Below are 17,819 nucleotides of genomic sequence, written 5' to 3'. Positions count from 1 at the left end.
AGGAATGATGTTCCATAAGGCAGGTGCCACAATAGAAAAGATCTGCCTCCTGGATCCTGCTGGGTGTAGCTCCTTAGCAGATTGATCCACAACATACCTCTTCTACTAGACCCAATTTCCCACCCATTCCCCATGTTTATATTTTCCCCTCCAGTGAAATGAACATTTAGAGGAAAAATTTGCAGTACAGAAGTATGCACATGTTATTAAACATTCAGAGAACTGTAAAATGGTTCCTAGTTGATTCCTTTCTGATATACTGGATTTTAAATATCTGAGCTAGCTGAGACTGCAAAGATTGAACTTTTTGGAAGAAGCTTGGGGAAGGTTGATGGATCAACACAAGTCATCAATAAAATGTCTGCCATATTGTAATGTCTTCCCTAGCAGGATTATATTTATCATGCTTTTCTTCTTGTGGAAGAATTGTGGAGTCAGAACAAACCCTATTCATGCCTTGGACTGTTTTTTTCAGAGGTCCAGAAAAGCTCTCAAAAGCTCTCTCTGAATAGAATAGAATTCTTTATAGAATTCTTTATTGGCCAAGTGTGATTGGACACACAAGGAATTTGTCTTGATGCATACGCTCTCGGTATGTAGATAACATAGCTACATTTCCCCTCCGTTGCCAATAAAACATTACTACTTCCCTGATCTTTTTCCTCACTGTCAATGGACCCTGCCGTGGCAGGTGGTGCTTTGGTTTTCTCCAATATGGCAAGTTGGAGGTCATTTATGGAAGGCTTTAAAATGGCAGGTGGTATTCTTCTAATTCAGAGTTTGAAAGGGTTGCTGAGTGAAGGTGTTGAAGTGAAACCAATGACTCTCATGGCACATGTAATGCTTTGTCTGTCTGACAAATAAAATTCTCAGGACCATGGAAGTCTGTAGTAAAGTATATTTATCAGGCAAGAAAACCATGTCCCACTTCCCTTGCGTTTACTTGTTTCTCCTTCTCCCTTCATAAATAAGATTTGTTTTGAAAAAAAAAATAAAATAAAAGCTTGATTCTTATTTTTTAAAAAGTGAAAATATATGAGCAAGAGTGCTGTTTGAGATGAATAAAAAAAAATGTTCCCTTTCATTATCCTAAGACTTTGAGGATGCTATTCTTAGAATCATAAAATTACACTGTGGGAATTCTTTGAAGGTGAAGTAGATGAAGAAGCCCTGATGCAGGGATTAGCAAATTTTTCAAATAAGAGTTGCACATTGTCTTTGTACCTTCGTTGAGCGTTGCAGAGGGTGTGATTGATGACATCAGAACACTAAATATGACTTTTTTTTCATGTTAAGGAATGAAATGATAAGCATTTTCATTCTTAGCAAAATACAAAAAAAAAAAAGGTTAAAAAGTTATCTACTATGGAGATTCATTCCTGTCCTATGCCCTATGCAGAACAGGAAAATTAAAAGAATAACCATTGAAAGTGACTCTGGTCATTTAGGGGAGGACATGGATGAGCTGTTAAAGAGCTGCATTCAATATACCAGCAAATTTGGAAAACTCAGCAGTGGCCACAGAATTGGAAAAGATCAGTTTATGTTCCAATCCCAAAGAAGAGCAATGCCAAAGAATGGTCAAACTACCTGTACAATTGAGCTCATTTCACACACTAGTAAGGCTATGCTCAAAATCCTACAAGCTAGGCTTCAGCTGTATCTGAACTGAGGACTACCACAAATATAAGCTAGATTCAAAAAAAGAAGAAAAAAAGAAAAAGAAAAGCAGAAGAACTAGAGATCAAACTGCTAACATTTGCTAAATTATGAAAAAAGCAAGTGAATTCCAGAAAAAAATCTACTTCTGCTTCATTCACTAGATTAAAGCCTTTAATTGTGTGGATCACAACAAACTGTGGCAAGTTTTAAAGTGATGGAATTCTGAAACTAAAGCTCAAATACTTTGGCCACCTAAGGAGAGGTCTTATTGGAAAATGCCTGATGTTCGGAAACACTAAAGTCAAAAGGAGACGGGGACAGCAGAGGATGAAATGGTTAGATAATGCCATCAATGAACTTGAATTTGGACAAATTCTGGAAGAAGTGGAGGACAGGAGAGCCTGTCTTATTATGGTCCATGGGTGACTGAACAAAAACAACTGGAAAAGTGCTATTCTCAATGTAACAGTAATCGCAGTGGTGAAATTCATTTTTTTTTACTACCGGTTCTGTGGATGTGGCTTGGTGGGCATGGTGTGGCTTGGTGGGTGTGACTTGGTGGGTGTGGCAGGGGAAGGATACTGCAAAATCTCCATTTCCACCTCACTTCAGGGGGAAAGATATTGCAAAATCTCCATTCCCACCCCACTCAAAATTTCCACTACTGGTTCTCCGAACTACTCAAAATTTCTGCTATTGGTTCTCCAGAACCTGTCAGAACCTGCTGGATTTCACTCCTGAGTAATAGGCTTTGAGAATAACCTTAGAAGGAAAAACTGCAGACTAGACAATGGTCTGATAAATGATATCTGAGTCCAAAGGAGGGATGGGAATGGATAAAAGATCTAAAAAGGGCCTTCTCTCTGAAAAGTAAAGGCAGGGAAAGGGGAAGTGCTTTCAAACTTACAAGCTTTCAAACTGAAACCTTATAATAAAGGTAGTATTAGTACTCGTGGTTTTGGTTTCCTATGTGGACTACCTTGAAGATTTCACATTAATTTATGGTGTCCCATTTTGAGGCTTTACAAGCAATAAAAGGATTTTTTTTTTTTACTGTGAGTACAGAGTAAGGATATTATCTCCCATAATATATTGTTCTTAGGGAACTTTGTTCCTCAGATGTAAATATTATTGAGTTTGAGCATGTAGACACTTGCATTTTGTGGGATTTTGCCGTTTCTCAATCTACTCCTCTTCTGATTTTGGTGTGGAGTCTTCTGGCTTGAGTGTCTCAAACTGACTTGAGCTATGTGGTCTCCTAACCTCTATTTCATTTGTAAACCAACACTGTGAAATGTCTATATTGTCTTCCTTTTCCTTTTACCTGGGGATAATGTTTTACAAATGAAGTACTGACAATAAGAACATTATGCCTTCAGCTATGACAGACCTTACCTTTGACTGGACACAGTTGGTTCTTCTTATTCTGCTTAGCTGTCCTTAAAGATATGGGGACAACAGTCCTTCAAATATCCATTTGATGCTTTAAAATGAAACTTGTTGCAAGCCTCTTAACCACCATTCTGATATAAGGCTCTAATTCAGTGATGGCTAACCTTTTTGTCGTCGCGTGCCAAAAGTGGTGGGAGTATGCGGGGGCTGCACACACGCGTGCCCCCTCAATGCCCCCCATGCATGCATGCGTGACCCCCGTGCTTCCCCCGCTTTTAGCAGGCAATGGCACAGTGGGCCCGGTAGGCCCGTTTTTGCCCTCCCCAGGCTCCAGAAGCTTTCTTGGAGCTTGGGGAGGGCGAAAATGGCCTTCCTCACTGCCCCGGAGGCCCTCTGGACATCGGAAATGGCCTATTTCCCGACTTCCTGTGGGCCCGAATATCAGCTGGCTGGCGTGTGCATGCATGCTGGAGCTGAGCTAGGGCAACGCTCACGTGCCCACAGATATGGCTCCACGTGCCACCTGTGGCACGCGTGCCATAGGTTCGCCATCACGGCTCTAATATATCAGCAACTATCTCAGTCACAAACTAGCAGTGCCTATAAAAAGATGCTAGCATATACTGAGGCTGCCTTTCACATCCATCCTCACTTCTGCAGGGAATTTCTAATCTCAGCACATGTGCTAGGTTTTTGTGATAGCTTATGAAAGAGGCTACTGTCCTACTCTTAATGACCTTCATACTGAGCTCCCAGAAGAGCAAAGTAATAAGGAATGTAGAATTTGAATTTTAAGAGGGATTCAACCATTTACATTCATCTCTGATATTTCATATTCATCTTTCCTGTTCATGCAAATCCCCCCACTTTCTGAATCTACCCTGTGTTAGTTATAAAGCTTAGAGCGATATTTTCTTACAGTTCATTGGCAAAACTTAAGTCAGGACAGGTGCCAACAGTAAGGAAAAATCTCTTCCTCACCTCATGAGCATTCTCCTTCTGGAAAGCTATGAGGAACTGGCTTGCTATGGGGAGGAAGATTTACTGCTGTAAATCCAACAAACCCAGCCTTGATATCTGATACCAGCCCTTGAATGAACATTTGCCCATTTTGCATAATGGACAACTACTGAATGTGCAAATGAAATATTTGTCTGCATGACATGGGGAATTATATAGGGAGCCAGAGTGTGAAAAGCAGTGATATCACTTCTTCAAAGCCAATACTGCAGTTGGTTTGCAAGAAAACTGGAGAGTAGAAAATAATCATTCTATTAGCCATGGGAAAGTTGGGAAAAAGAATTGTCAGATTTGAACTTCAGTGGGCGTAAGAATCAATGATGTCCCATGGTGAGAAGGGAATTAATTAGTTTTAGTGATTTCATTTTAAAATGCAGTAAAGATTCTTTTCTTTGTGGTGATGAGTGTTTGGGAAGCTTCTGCTGGGTTCAAAAAAATTCTGAAGGAGTCTGGTAGCATCTTTCCAACTAGTCCTTATTTTTAAAAGGCATAGGTTTTCATGGGCTGCAGTTTATGGACATGTATGTTCATTCAACACAATTTGTTAATTGAATAAGGTACTGCTGGAATCTTTCTGAATTTGTTTTCGTAGATTTTCATGGGTATAGGTATGCAAGTGTTGGTGTATTTGGGTCTTTTCCCATGTAAGTTTGAGAATATCTTGGCAACGTTTCGGCAGAATCTCATCTACCATCATCAGACCTGTGCAAGGGTTCTTCAACAGTAACAGCCATTACTGTTTCAAATCTGGTGCTGGCAGTGTGCTTTGTTGGGATGGCCCCATCCTGATTGGTTGGGAGTCCTAGTCTGTGTCTATTGGCTTGGCTTCAGGTGTATGATCGGCTGTTCTCCACCAAGTGGCAGGGCTTCATCTTTGTGGCTGGCTGGGGTATGTTTTGGCTGGGGGTCTCAGGGGATGTGTGTTTGGCTTCTGGTGTGTAGATTTTTCTGTCTGTGGGTGCTGGGACTCGTTTGTTGACAAGGGCTAGTTTCCAGATGTCTGAAGATGACGAGTGGGACCTCGTCGAAACGTCGCCAAGATACTCTCAATCTTACACACGAGCTGGGACTGTTTAATTATTGGGAGAGTTATTGTGAGACAGTGAGCTGCATCTGTAGAAGGCTTAAGTTAGAGGAGGAGAGAATATTTGGAATGAGTACCCCAAAACGTAAGAATGGTCAAGGCACTTTGTAAATGGATGATAATGTAAGGTTTCTGATGCTGAGTGAAGCAGTTGGTTCTCCTAGTTTTGCATGGTCTACTGTGATCTGCAGCAGATCTTTCCCTGCTATCATTTTATGTGGAGGTGTTAGGAATCAGACCTACAGCTATGTATGTAGAATACCTATGCTCTCATCTTGATATACAGCCTTCACATGCCTCACACAGAAATGACAGCTAGTACCTGCACATTCATACATGCAAGGCAACAATAAACAGCTAAGAAATCAACTTTGTTTTTGAAAAGGAAGGAATGAAGGAAGGAAGGAAGGAAGGAAGGAAGGAAGGAAGGAAGGAAGGAAGGAAGGAAGGAAGGATTTTGTTTCAAAGTATCTTTCCTGTTTTTGTAATACTTTCACTACAACAAAACTGAATCCTTTGTTACAGTCCAGCGCACCCAAAAAAGAAAGAAGAATCTTTATGTTACTGAAAAACAGATTCCAACTGAGCATTAGAAAAACCTTCCTAACAGTAAGAACTGTTAAACAGTGAAACCAATTATTCCGAAAGGTTGTAAGCAGATCTTTGTTGCATTGTTCAAACAGGGCTAAACTGTCTTCTTCTACAGATGCTTTAATTTGGATTCCCGTAAGAAGCAGGGGTTGGAACTGATGGTCCAAGGAGCCCTTCCAACTCAGTATTCCTATAAGGAGAACACGGTATGGATAAAGACAATAAACAAAAGTCAATTAAACAAAAGCAAATCTGCTTTAAGTTTATATAGATCATGCTGGTTGGGGAATTCTGGGAGATAAGTCTATATATCTTAAAGTTGCTGAGATTGAGAAACACTGATACTGTAGATGGCAGTTCTTCTTTGAGACACAGGTTGGTTCTCACAACAGAAATAATTCCAGCTCTTTAATTCAAACATTTTCACCAGGAAGTAGAAAATATTGAAGTAAACATAATCAGGATTCTCTCCTATTTTTCTCCCCTTAGTTCAACTCTCTCCCTATAAAGGTTAAACCTGATATGATAATTTGATAGAGGAAAAGTTCTTAGAATAGCTAACAACAACAAACTTAGTATTTCTCTTCCAATATCCTTTAGGATAGTTACTGTTTAAATCAGCAGTAGTGTGAAAGCTTCAGGCCCAATATATAACTTTAATGATATGCAAATTTAATATCAGCATTTCCAACCATGAAAAATGCCATTATTTGAAGTTGTCTTCTCATCATCCAGTGTACTAGAGCAGCATTTCTTAAACTTTTCAGACAATTTTCTTTTAATGAAGAATATTTATCTGTTCCCTGAAAAATGTATTTGCATGGGGCAGCATATTATCCTGATGTTTGGAGCAAGATTTATTTTTTAAAAAGGTTTAGGGTCAGTATAATTTCCATCTTACTTGGACATTTGGCTTTGATTTTAGCCAGAGCTGAAAATCTACCTCCATTTAGGCACATGGAAGGAAAAGGCAGTAAACTATTAAGTGCTCCTTCACTTAAAAGCCCATATTCTCATCTAGCAAGTACTGTGTTTTACTTTCTGATGAGAAATGATATACAGGTAGTCCTTATTTATTGTCCATCCCTGTTGACCTTTCATAAAATCTTGAAAACATGGCTTTGTGCTCAAGCCTGCGGCCCTGGATGTGGGTTAGAACCAGTCTCCTGGCTGTAAGGTTGATAGGTTAGATCAGGGGTCTCCAACCTTAGCAATTTTAAGACTTGTGGACTTCAACTCCCAGAATTCCTCAGCCAGCAAAGCAAAGCAAAGCTGAGGAATTCTGGGAATTGAAGTCCACAAGTCTTAAAGTTGCTAAGGTTGGAGACCCCTGGGTTAGATCACATCAAGCTGCCCTGTGTCTCTGTCTTTTGTTTTATATTATGTAGTTTGTGATTCATATTTTTTTTTGGTAAGCTGCCTAGAATCACATAAAATTGATATGGGCAACTATATAAATTGAGTAAATGAATAATTTTAGTGATCATAATGGCAACCAGAAGCTTGCTTGTTAAGCACAGTAGATACTAAGTGAAATTGCCACTGAACTTATGATCTTACATCATCTTCCTTTGCTTTACCAATCTGTGTAGGTTGTAAATGCGAAGATTGGTCATAAAGTTATTTTTTCCTCAGTGTCCTAAGGCCAAATGGTTGTTAAATAAGGCAGTTACTAAATTTTATTATTTTATTTTATTATTCATATTTCTATGCCGCCCACTCTCCGAGGACTCTGGGCGGCTTACACCAAAGACAGTATACTAAATAGCATATTGCCCCCAACAATCTGGGTCCTCATTTTACCCACCTTGGAAGGATGGAAGGCTGAGTCAACCTTGAGCCGGTGAGATTTGATCTGCTGATCTGCTGAACTAGCAGTCAGCTGAAGTAGCTGCAGTACTACATTCTAACCACTGCGCCACCTCGGCTCTTCATGAGGACTACCTATGCAGGCAAATGAGTACTACCCATGCAGGCAAATTATGGCAGCAAGGTTTGGGTTTATTATTTCCTGCCATTTTGGTGTAAAGGGGAAGAAAGTCATCTTGCTTGTGAAAGAAGAGCAAACTGTACTGTACTGGTTGTTTCAGAAAGAGATACTGGAGTTGTTATCACTGAGAGGATCAGTTCCCAAAGGATATTTGAATTTACAGATCAGCGCTTCCTTCTTAGATCAAAGCCAAGAAAAACAAAGCAAAATCCAATCAGACTTTGGGAAGAAGATTCTCCATGAGATTCACCACCCAGATGGTGGAAGGCTTTAAAGATTCTGTATATGGAGCAAAGTATTAACTATCAGAGACAACCAATTTCATGATGAGAGATTGGAGATTTGTGAAAATATATGGAGTTCCCCTTCCCCATCTCCCCCTGCCGTCATTTCATCTATCTTTAAAGCATAGGGGGTATTTGGTGAAAATCTTTATCATCTACTAATCATGGAGTTATAATGAAAAAAAAAATCTGTACAGAACCAAACTGGAGAATGCTAGTAAGTAATTCAAGACAATAAGTAATTCAAGACAGGAGAGAATGCAAAAACAGTAATTCAAGACAGGAGAGAATGCAAAAACAGGTGTTTTTTTTTCTTGAATACTACAATCCAAAAAGTATCCATAAAATAATATTTAGTTTGGAAGATGCCTGATTGGAAGATGGAAGATGCTGTGGGAAGCCTCCCCCTCTCCTGGAAGAATGAAATATTTTGGGAAATATTAAAAAGGCAGAATATTTCCCTAAATGAGAAATGGAGAAAGATTTTTTTTAAAAAAAAAACAGAAAGCAGACTCAGTCTTTCTTAATAGCAGATATTTTGTGTCCATTAAGAAAGATTGGGCCACCCTATTCAGAAACCAGCCCCAGTTTCCCTGCCCCAAGCAGAAACTGAGGAGGCCAGCTTTTAGAAATGCAGATTTGGTAATCCATTCAGAAAGACTGGATCAAGACAGAAACTCAGATAAGCAACAAACAAAAGATTGACAAAATTAGCTCAGACAAACATCTAGGATTTGCATTTCCTCTTTTGCTTATAGAGCCAGCTATGACCCCTACATAACCCCTACATGACCCCCATAGAAATCTGACAACAACCAATAGAACATTAAAGGACATGTTCTTGCACAAGAAGCTAAAATACAAAGCCCAAAGAAGGTATAAAAACCCACCTACTCTCAACTCCATTTTGTCAGCTGCCTAGAATCACATGTAGTTCTGCTTCATCGGTAAACCATCTTTCCCATCAGCCTCCATGTTTCCAATGTCTTTCTACCAGCTTGGAACTGAACCAGATGGATTTTTCTTCCAACAATGCCATGGAAAATGTGGTCATTATAACTTACCTCAAATCTTATTTTATTCACTGTATGTCTCCCATTCATCTTATTGGATTCTCAGTTTCTACTAGCTTCAATGGTTAATTTGAGAATGTATCTTTTATATCCTTTATTACGCTAGGGAAGAGATCATTTACAGGGACACGTTTTATCAATTCATCAGAGGCTTCGTTTCAAAGCAAGCTGGCCAAAAATCTTCTGTGACAGCATGAAATTACAGACTGACTTAGAACAAGTAATTGCTTTTGCATTAATGACCTAAATGTGACATTTTGAGTATATATTGTTAAAATCAATGTGAAAGAACTCACATTAAAAGCAAACATCTGGTTCCCTCCTTAAAATAGTTCATAAATAGCTTTCAATTCAATAGTGTTTCATGAAGTAATCTCTCATTATTTCCAGAGATTAACTTTATCAACGTGCAAAAAGAGATTATCATTAAGGGCTAAATAATTTACTTGGCTTGAATGGAAAATGTAAATATTTGACCTTAATTGTGAGAAATACAGTGAAAGCCGGGCCCTCCCTGAGTATGAATGCTGATTATATAAATAATCAGTTACCACCTAACAATACGTAAGGCATATTGTTTCCATTAAGTGTGTTAAAAACAAGGAAAAGAAACGCCAGATTTATATTGCTGAGGAATAAGATGGCTCTCATTTTAATAGGGAGCAACCAACTGCTGTGGTTTCAGTCTAGCATGGAATAGCTATCCATCTAGCTGTGCTGTACTGAGTTCTGCCAAGTTTGAGCCAGCTAAGGAAAGAAATCTAACATCAATGGTTTAATCCTAAAATAGAAATCTTATCCAGTAGAGATAAAGGCTGTGATTCCCAAATGGACCTTGGAGTGTTCAGAGTACAATTCTGTATGGCTCCTCTTTCCCTTTGCGAGTCTACGACAGTTTTTCTTTCTTTTTCCTTCAATTCTTTTTGGCGCATTGTGGAACAAAGCTGCAATTATGGCTGGGGAAAAGAGGAAGAAGAACAGCAGGTCAGCCTCTCTGCTGGTGTGGATGTGTGTTTTAGACAGAGGTTGCACTGTATCTGCAAAAACTTCCCACTGTGCTTGCGGCTCCTTCGCAGACTGGGAGAGGGAGGGAGGGGGTGAATGTTTGTATGTCAATGGTTCCAGGTCTCATCTCCAGCGTTAGATGTGATAATGATGCAGATCTGAAGCAGGCTGAAACCCTAAAAAACTCTTGTCAGTTACTGTCAACAGAACTGAGGATAAAATGGTCTCCAATTCAGACAGGGAGTTACTTCTGAGTAAATCTGATGAAGTATGAGTGAAGTGAAACTGAAAGAAAAGCAAAAAAGAACAATTTCTAAAAATCATTTTCCTTTAGGCTGATTTCATGATGTTTTAACTGAGTTGGTATTTTCTTTTATTCCCTTCACTCCCTTATATGGGTGCGCCTGAGATGTTTCTATTTCTACAGAAATGGAAATACGCCATTAATGACTGAATACTTCTAAACTTCCTTTAAAGGTAGCAATCAATAACAGAGGAGATTCAGACTCCCTAGACTTCCTAACTATGAAAGCCTGCAGGGTTCAAAATATGATGCCATTTTTTTACTTTTTAAAAATGTTGAATGAGAAATGTATAAATAATCTGTGTTGGCATTAAGCCAACCCATCTCCAGGAACAAAGCAGATTTTCCACCTTTAATGAAACACATACAGGTTATCCATGAGTGCACCTAATATTTTCTCTTTTGACTCAACCGTAGCAAACATCTTCTTCAGAATGACAAATGATGCTGTTGCTCCTAATTAGAACAGTTTCTCTTGAGAAGCCAAAGTGTGGATATAGAACCCTTAATTGTTAGGGTTCACAAGTGATGGGAATTTAGACAATGTAGCCTTGTGGTACATTGTAGTATGAAGATATTAAAAACTTGTGAAACAATGAAATCATAATCCCTCTTCTTTGGAAACAATATCAATAATAATAAAAGGCCATGAATGGTATGACTGCAGGATGTCTGCAGGATGGGAGGTTAAATAAGCCAAGAACGCAGTGACAATTGTTTCACTGAAATTATGCCTTTTTAAAAATAAATTTTGCATATAGCATAGAAGGAAGGAAGGATAGATGGGAGGATGGAAGGAAGGAATGAGAAAGGGAAGAAAGAAGGAATGAGAAAGGAAAGGAAGAAGGAACAAGAAAAGAAAGAAGGAAGGAGGGAGAGGAGGGAGGGAAGGAAGGAAGGAGCTTGTAACCTGCGGGGAGAGTCCCTTGGTGACTTAAGTGGGAGGGAAGGAAGGAAGGAAGGAAGGAAGGAAGGAAGGAAGGAAGGAAGGAAGGAAGGAAGGAAAGATAGGTGGGTGGATGGATGGATCAAAGGAAGGAAGGAAGGAAGGAAGGAAGGAAGGAAGGAAGGAAGGAAGGAAGGAAGGAAGGAAGGAGAAAGTGAAGGAGGAAGGAACGAGAAAAGTTATATAAAAAGGGATTGTAACCACAATGTTTTTTTTTAACTTTTTGGACCCCCTGTGAATGCCTCTGGTGGTAAGTTACTACTTTTTAACAATAAAGACCAGGTTGCAGATTCCAGCCATTTCATCTGAATTTCAATCCTACAGCTCCTTTGCCAGTGATATTTAATAAACGTTAAAGATGCTTCTTGAACATGGAAGTTTTCAATTCTTTTAGTCATGACGTTGAGTAATCATCAGTGGCCTTATGCTCCATGGATTAGTCTAATCTCCAGTTAAAACTGTGTTAGTTGACACAATTAGCACTATGCAAAGCTTTGAAACACTGCTGTGATTCATTTAATCACTTCTTTGAAGCCACTTTGTAAAAGAAAGCAAAGCAGCAAAAAAAAATCAAGAGGACTTGAAGAACTTTATGCTTATGGAAACACCACAGAGGTTCAATGGTTTTCTGATGCATCTGGGGTTATGATAGTCACTCTACAATGTGGCAACATCAGTCCATTCTGTGGGGAATGATGAACATGTGAGTATCAGGGACCACATTCACAGTCCTGCTTTACCATATTCTCCCTAATATTGCAACCAGGAGGAAATTATGTTGTCTTAAGTCTTGTTGCCCTCAAGATGCATCCTTGCTATTAATCTGTTCACAAATCTACACTATGCCATGATGCTTTCCATATAGTTTTAGCTTGCCAATACCCTAAGAACTGAAACTGTTGGTTAGCTTGGCTGAAATTCTAGACCTGTCCATCACCATCCAACATATGAAAAAGCTTCTCCAATTTGCATGTGTGCAGCATTCTGGTTACTGCAATTTTATTCTTTTTCCTTCTCTTTGACCTGAACGTCTCTTTTTATTATTTGAAACAGTAGATTGACTGTTTGTCTATTCAGACACTCAACTGCTTGGTGACAACAAATGTTTATGAGTTCTTAAAGTCAAAGCCTTGGAAGAGATATTCAGGTGCCATGATGTCTCTATAACTACAAAGTTCAGAATCATGCAAGCCCTGTGAAACTCTGTGGAAGCAAAAGTTGGACTTTAAAGAAGCAGGATAAGATTATTGTTGCTTTTTAACTTTGGTGCTGGAGAAGACTCCTGAGAACACCACGGGCAGCCAGGAAAACAAACTGATGGATCATTGAATAAATCAACCCAGAGTTCTCACTTGAGGTGCAACTCACCAGGCTCCAAGTATCCTATTTCAGACATATTATACAAAGATCCAAGTCTTTGGAAAAGGCTTTAATGTTGGGAAAGGTAGGAGGAAAGAGAAGAAAAGGAGAATCAGCAGGAAGGTGGATGGACTCAGTTATAATATAAGTGCACTCTTAGGAGATTTAAGGAACAAGTTAGTGATAGATCATAATGGAGAAGTTCTATGTGGCTGCTTGAAGTCAAAGACAACTTAATGGTACTCAATCAATCAATCAATCAATCAATCAATCAATCAATCAATATCTTGGATAGCCTGTAATGGTTCTCTAGATTTGTACAGGTGCAAAAAGGGGTCTAACGGTGGAAGCTATAAACTGATTTAAGAATATTATATAAAGAGAGGAAGTGAGTAGCCAGAGGAGATTAATTTGGTCTAGTGGTTAAAGCATCAGGCTAGAAAGGGAAGGCCGTGAGTTCAAATCCTGCCTTAACCATGAAAGCCAATGGAATGGCTCTCTCTCAGTCCAACCCACTTCACAGGGTTATTGTTGCAGGGAAATAGGAAGAGGAAGATGTGTGTTCGCTTTCTTGAGTTATTTGTAAAAATAATAAAGGCAGAAAATTAATTAATTAATTAATTAATTAATTAATTAATTAATTAATTGCAGACATTCTATTCTCTAATTCAAGGGTGTCAAACTCAAGGCCTGGGGGCCATATCCGGCCCGCAGGGTGCTTAGATCTGATCCATGGGGCTGCCCTGGAAACAGCAAAGGACTGGTCCATGGTACCTCTGCCAGTAAAAATGAGCGTCCTTCCCTAGCTCCACTTTTGCTAGCAGAGGGATGCAGGCAGTGGTGGGATTCAGGTAATTTAACAACTGGTTCTCTGCCCTAATGATTTCTTCCAACAACCAGTGTGCCAAACTGCTCAGAAAGTTAACAACTGGTTCTCCCGAAGTGGTGCGAACTGGCTGAATCCCACCACTGGATGCAGGAGGCCGTTGCAGCTGAAAACGGAGCTCAGGAGCTCATTTTCACTGGCAGAACACTCGGGCCACCACAGGCGCCCCCAACACGAGGGACATCAAGCTGGCCACGGCCCCCCTGGTCCCCCACAAGGTCAAACACAACCCTTATGTGGCCCTCAATGAAATCGAGTTTGACAACCCTGTTCTAGATGAATCAGTTGACTGGTTGGCCAACCCTCTAAGAAAGAAAAAAAAATAGTTGTGGAAGCCAAATTTTTGGTTTCCCTCATAGCCAAAAGAGGACAGAATGATTAGATAACAGGTCAGGGACCAATGGAAGGAGGCAGTGCCACTGGAAACCAAAAGAACCAATTGGAGCACAAGTATGCCATCATTTCAGTCACCTCCATAACATGCATCAACCTTCCAGCATTGCCAACATAGGAGAGACAACACAATTTCCATAGTGGAGAACCTAAAGCCATCCTCAGGTTGCCTCAGTTTCAGCTGGTTGATAAGCTACAGATGCACAGATGCACAAATGTGCGGCAAATGTGCGGTATGCACATTTCCTTAAAAAAGGCTAAAGGGCCATCTTGGGTTAAGCTGGAGACTGTAGGCAGCTATTCATTTGTTTTATTCATTGTATTTACTATATTTTTGGACTATAAAACTTCCTGGACTATAAGACACACCTAAATTTACAGGAGGAAAACAAGAAAAAATAGTTTTGGCCTCCGCGCGTCACATTTTTGCCCTCCCAGGCCCCCAGAAGCACTGCAGTGCTCCGCAAGGCCCGTTTTTGCAAAAAATGTGCCTGTTTTTGGCCTGCAGTGCGCTTCTGGGGGCCAGGGAGGGTTGAAATGCAATGTGTGGAGGGCTTGGGAGCCCAAAAACGGGCCCGTTTTTGGTGAAAATAGGCCCATTTTTCATGAAAAGGGGCTGTGCAGAGCACTGCAAAGTGCTTCTGGGTGCCTGGGAGGGTGAAAATGTGATGCACGAAGGCCTAAAATGCCCGTATTCGGTCTATAAAACGCACCTAAATTTTCACCCACTTTTAGGGGGAAAAAAGGTGCGTCTTATACTCCGAAAAATATGGTATATCCTGCCACCATCCAAAGTGCCTTGGTAGCTTTTATGATACATAATATAGAAAAAATATTAATACATATTATGGTATAATTAAGTACACACTAATACAGTAGCATTTGTAAAAGCCCGAACTGAAAGGCATAAAATATCAAAACAAAATTGCAAAAAAAAATTAGAAGAAAATAGATTGAAATAAAAGAGGACACACACTCATTCAGATCAAACACTCTCTAAAAATAATTCTGTTTTTAACATCTTCTTGAAAACCAACCAAGGAGGGGGAGACTCCCAGAGCACTGGCAGAAAATCAGGAGCTTCTGGCTTCAGCTCAATTCAGAAGCATGGGACAACAAACAACAAAGAGTTTTTCTCCAGGTGATCTAACAGGTCGGGCTGACTCCTTTTAGAGAAGGTAGACTCAGCAGATATCCTGGTGCCAAGCCAGAAAGAATTTGTAGATCAAAACCAGCATTTTAAATTATATCTGGAATTTAATCAGCAGCCAGTGTAGGGCCTCAGAATCAGTGTCATGTTTTTCCTGTATCTTGCAATGACGTTCCCAGTGTCAGGCATTGTTGAACCCTGGCATTGCTCCATTCTGAATCAATTGTAGTTTCCAAAGCAGCCCCAACTAAAGCACATTGCAATACAGATCGTCCTCAACTTACAACAATTCATTTGGTGACCGTTCAAAATTACATCCCTGAAAAAAGTGACATCATCGTTTTTCACACTTAGGACCACTGCAGCATTCCCAGGGTCACGTGATCAAAGCTCAGATGCTTGGCAACTGACTCATATTTATGATGGTTGCAGTGTCCAGGGGTCACGTGATCACCTTTTTGCAACCTTTTGACAAGCAAGCTGAATGGGGAAACCATTTTACTTAACAACAGCATTACTAATTTACCAACTGCAGTGATTCACTTAACAACCATGGCAGCGGTGGGATTCAGCCAGTTCGGACCAGTTCGGGCGAACCCCTAGCTCCGACGAACAGCTGAGAGCGAACCAGTTCTCTCCGATGATCAGATGGGCCCTCCCGCCCTGCCCTTGCACTATGCTGACCTATATTTCCTTTGTTTGAAGCCCAGCTGATAGGCGTGGCGGAGCAGATTGCTGCGCCTCAGCTGTTTTACTCACTGGGGCTGCAGTACAATGCAATTTTTAGAGCTGTTTTGAAATGAACTGCGCACGCGTGGAACGAATCGGTTCTTACACCGGTTGAATCCCACCACTGAACCATGGCAAGAAAAGTCATACAATGGGGCAAAGCTCACTTAGCAAATGTTTCACTTAGCAACAGAAATGTTGGGCTCAATTGTGGTCATCATAAGTTGAGGATTACCTGTAGTGTAATCAGGTAGTAATGAGAGAGTGAGTTACTATAGCCAGATCTTGCAATCCCATACTAGCCAAAGATGGGTAAAAGCCTCTAATTATAGGTTTCACCTATTGCTTGAGCAACAGTCATGAATCCAGAAGGACCCCAAAAGTGTTGGTTTGGTCCTTTCCAAATAATCCTTGCCTGACCAAAGATAACACTAATTTATATGGAGAACTCCAATGTACCAACAGCAAATCAGTCTTAAAGGTAAAGGTAAAGGTTCCCCTTGCACATATGGGCTAGTTGTTCCCGACTCTAGGGAGCGGTGCTCATCTCAGTTTCAAAGCTGAAGAGCCAGCACTGTCCGAAGACATCTCTGTGGTCATGTGGCCAAAATGACTAAACACCAAAGGCACACAGAACACTGTTACCTTCCCACCAAAGGTGGTCCCTATTTTTCTACTTGCATTTTGTACATGCTTTCAAACTTCTAGGGTGGCAGAAGCTGGGACAAGTAACGGGAGCTCACCCTGTTACACAGCACTAGGAATTCGAACTGCTGAACTGCCGACCTTTGGATCAACAGGCTCAGTGTCCTAGCCACTGAGCCACCACGTCCCTGATAAATCAATCTCACTTGAGTTCAATTTCAGCTTGTTTTATCTCATCAAGACCTTTAAAGCCTTCAAACACTGGGATAGGACATTGACAGCATTTTCCCAACAATCCAAACTGTCAGATGAACTTCCCCAATGGTTTCATATAGATGTCAAGAAGCAGGGGAGGGAGTACCAACTCCTACAGCAGCCCATATATCAAAGAGGACAGATTGACTTCTTATGTCCCACCAGCCCTGACTGAAATGGCCCACTAAGGAAGGAGAGGAGCCATTGTAAAACAGTGCCTCCCATCTCCAAACTTCACAAGTGGTCCAACTGCTGAAGTTCAGGAAAGGTGCACTACCCTCATCCAGGTCTCGACACAGGTCATTTAACAGAACAATTAATACAATCTCAGTCATATACCCATGGCTGAACTTTGATTGAAAAGTGTCTAAATAATTAATTTCTTTTAGGGTGAAAAAGTGGTCTTCCACTTGTCTCTCAACAAGGTTTCCCAAAAGTGGAGAGTTGGAGACTGGACAACAAAGTTTACTGGTTCCAGGGATGGCCTCATCAAAAGTGGATGCACCACAACATCTGTTCTAAGATACCTAATGTATCATCTCCTACCTATATCAGACCCAAGGTTATCAGAAGATGCCTTGATTGTAATGGAGATTATGAACTTCAGGTGTTTACAGAACATGGAGGGTATGAATGCTGAAGTCTTTTAAAACTTCAGGCAGCAATTCTGTACTATCCACTTGAAGATTAATCAACAGAAGTCTGGGAAGGGAATCCTGGCAGGCAGTAAAGTGTTTGGTATACCAACAAGATTCCATTTTTTCTCCACAACCCAACCTTTCATCATCACCACCATCATCATCATCATTATCATCATCATCATCATTCACTAATACCCTCAGGTACATTATCTCAGGAACATTATCCCTGGCCATATGAGGCTCTTCACAATCAAAACCATCCCTGGTCTCTGACTTTGACATCAAGCATGCTGAATGACCCAAAATATGCTGGCAGATTTCAGAGAGGGTAACATCATCAGGCAGGTTTCATTCAGTGATACATGCCAGACTGCTGCTTCATCCACTGCCAAATTGTGGAAGCAGGTGGT

The sequence above is a fragment of the Pituophis catenifer genome, unplaced genomic scaffold, assembly GCF_029215685.1.
Source record: "Pituophis catenifer annectens isolate HBS135680 unplaced genomic scaffold, rPitCat1.0.hap2 SCAF_1, whole genome shotgun sequence".
Lineage (NCBI taxonomy): Eukaryota > Metazoa > Chordata > Lepidosauria > Squamata > Colubridae > Pituophis > Pituophis catenifer.
This window is presented reverse-complemented; position numbering follows the sequence as displayed.